Source organism: Vespula pensylvanica, chromosome 18 (assembly GCF_014466175.1).
Source record: "Vespula pensylvanica isolate Volc-1 chromosome 18, ASM1446617v1, whole genome shotgun sequence".
NCBI classification, from domain to species: Eukaryota; Metazoa; Arthropoda; class Insecta; order Hymenoptera; family Vespidae; genus Vespula; species Vespula pensylvanica.
In genome coordinates, this window is record NC_057702.1 from 1,814,975 (window position 1) to 1,817,741 (window position 2,767).

A 2,767-nucleotide genomic window follows, 5' to 3' on the forward strand; every position below is an offset into this window, starting at 1 on the left:
AGTCTTGCTTCGAATTTCGACGAGTACGCATCGCAGTTCTCATTGTACGCATTCTCCGCAAGTAATAGAGAAGAGGTAATGTAAACATATTATTATATCACTCATTCTTTTAATATTCTATACGAATTATTTTATTTTAGATTCAAATTGGGAGTAGGGATACTTGGCCTCGTGAGACGACAACAAAGTTAGACCTTTGACCGACTATTACAGTTACTAGTTCAGTTGTGTTTTGGACTTCGACGAGAGAACTTAGAAATTTTCTCTGGATGCCTTTTCTACAAGTTTAAACGAAGAGTTAAAGTAAATATATTTCTCTATTACATATTTCTTGAATAATTTTTAGTTTCTTATTATAACTGTGATATAAATTATTTTATTTCTATCTTTTTGTTTCAGAACCTCGTTGCAATCGCGCGCGTAGCAATGAAGTAATCGAGTGTTTGTACCGCTAAAATAAAAATATCGCGAAGTAGAAGCAGTGTTTGTACGTTTGCGGTTCGCGATTTAAACTATAAGTGTTTTTGCATAGACTGCGTGCAATGCAGTCTTTAGAGTCAGTGTTTGTCCGCGTAGTTTTTTGATTTTTTAACAGTTGCACAGACTGTACTTGTAAAATACAGTAGAGTTGCGTTAAGTAAATTCAGTGACCGTTCGTTAATAAGTAACTACCGCGAATTAGAGTCAGTGCATCACTGAAGAGGATCTCGACCAACTTCGATGTCGACCTACCTCATTTTCAACCAACTACAAATCATCCACCCTCAATTTCGACCTAAATCGCGGTGCAGTGTTTTGGAGCCATCGCAGAACTTCTTAAGTAGTGAGTTAATTTTTAAGTTCCTCCGATCACTCAATCATGTCGAGGACGAAAGGTCCGAATCGGCACGAGTGATTGGTTGTAATTAATTAGTAGAAGAGTATTGAGTGACCACTAGTAAATTTCTTTCGACTTTTCGTTAGATTTATTAGTTTTCTTCTACGTTTTAGAATAAGGGTAGTTAATGATAGTTTTCGAATATTCTGTAGTAATTGTTTGGATACGAAACAAAGAATAGGCTATATGCCGAAGAGGTCTCCACAAACTGTGGCTGAAGAGGGCAATTATTAGAGTATTGAGATATTTTCGAAGGTTCGACAGAACCGTTCGAAAATGGCTTTTAGTCATATTTTAATTTTACTATGTGGTCACTCAAAACGCTCTTATGTAATAGTAATGTTGATTTCAGAAACTCGGACGACGTAATACTTCGTCTTCGATCCCACATTGGTACGCGTATGCGAATGGAATTATTACATATTTTATTCATTATTATTATTATTAAAGTCGGCTTGTAAATTCTTCTTTTCTTTATATTATTAAAGTTTTCTTTCTAAAGTGCACTGAATAAAAGTACATTTGAAATTAAAATAAGCGCACCGAGATATGAGGCAAGTTCTTTCTTTTGCGCGTTACGGGAAAAGAATATTTGTTTAGATTATGATCGGGAATTTTTCATTTTGATTTTCTCTTATAAATTTAATCTGAATTACATTCAAAATTTTATTTTTCGTAAGTAATGTGTATATATATATATATATATATATATATGATGATGATGATGATGATGATGATGATGAAATGACTGCATATATTACGAATGGCTGAAAAGCGAAGAACTATATATGATAGTTTCAACAATTATTCTAGATTAATTGTTCCAGTTAAATTACTCTAGTTTCTCTCGGGTGGGACCTTTCGGAGGGGCCCTTGGGTGTGGGCTTTTGAGTGGGTTACTGTCTCAGTATCTTGCAAAGTTCCTTTCTCTTCTCTTTTTCCTTCTGTTCTTTTTCTTCTTTTCCTTTTCTTTTAATCTTTTTCAGTTTCAGGTTAGATTATCAAGGAGTGGATCACCGAGGAGTGGATCACCGAGGCGTGGATTATCGAGAGGCGGATCATCGAGGGAACAGTCATCGTGAAATTTATTTCTTGAATTATTATACATTTTTATTTATTCTATACATTTATATTTATTATATGCATTTTTATTTATTATATATATTTTTATTTATTGAAACGCATAGGTATATAATTTATTATATATATTTCTATTTATTGAAAGGCATAGATACATAATAATTTAAACAATTATCCGAGATTAATTATTTTATCTTCTTCCGATTTTGGTACTTTAATTTTCTTGGGTAATGCGATCTTTGAAATATTCACTCATCGTTCTAAGTTCTATTTTTCTCTGGCGCACTCGCACGCATATTCCCGGTTACTTTTCTCCTTTTTCTCTTCTTCTGTTGCTCTTCTTTTCCCTTTGTTTCTTTTTCTTCGTCTCATCTTCTTTTACTCTTTTACTCTTCCTCTTTTCCTGGAGGGAACCAAATTATCGAGGGACCGATCATCGTGGGATTTTTACACGGAAGTTAATGGAACCTCTCCGCATATAATTTATATTATATTTAGAGAGGGTATGTCTCCTTGCTTCCGTACGCGAATGATAGGGAAAACATTCACGCGCGTGCCGGTCGTCACGCGTATGAGTGTTCGCGGACGCGAGATTAAGTCCTACCGAGGACTACGTTTTGATTTTTAAAATATAGACACGACCGGTCGTGTCTCGAGATGTCTGAAGCTGACGGAGTGGACGGTGGAGTTTTTCTTCAGCAGGGTCTCGTCCATCTCCAGTTTTCTGAAAAACCTGAAACTCCCGAAGCAGAAAGGCATCTCGAACGCGAATGTAGAGTAGAGTCCCCGTTAGCCCGTGGGTCCTCAGAT

General features: G+C 35.6%; 1 long non-coding RNA gene across 2 annotated transcripts; it reads left to right on the forward strand.

Annotated features, from left to right (window-relative positions):
• On the forward strand, positions 1 to 915 carry LOC122635337. 2 transcript variants are annotated; one of them, XR_006328646.1, is made up of 3 exons: positions 1 to 75; positions 141 to 303; positions 400 to 915. It is a non-coding gene; the product is annotated as an uncharacterized LOC122635337 (long non-coding RNA). The 2 variants fall into 2 exon arrangements; XR_006328645.1 differs by lacking the exon at positions 1 to 75 and having other exon boundaries at positions 90 to 303.
• Positions 916 to 2,767: the final 1,852 nt, after the last annotated feature.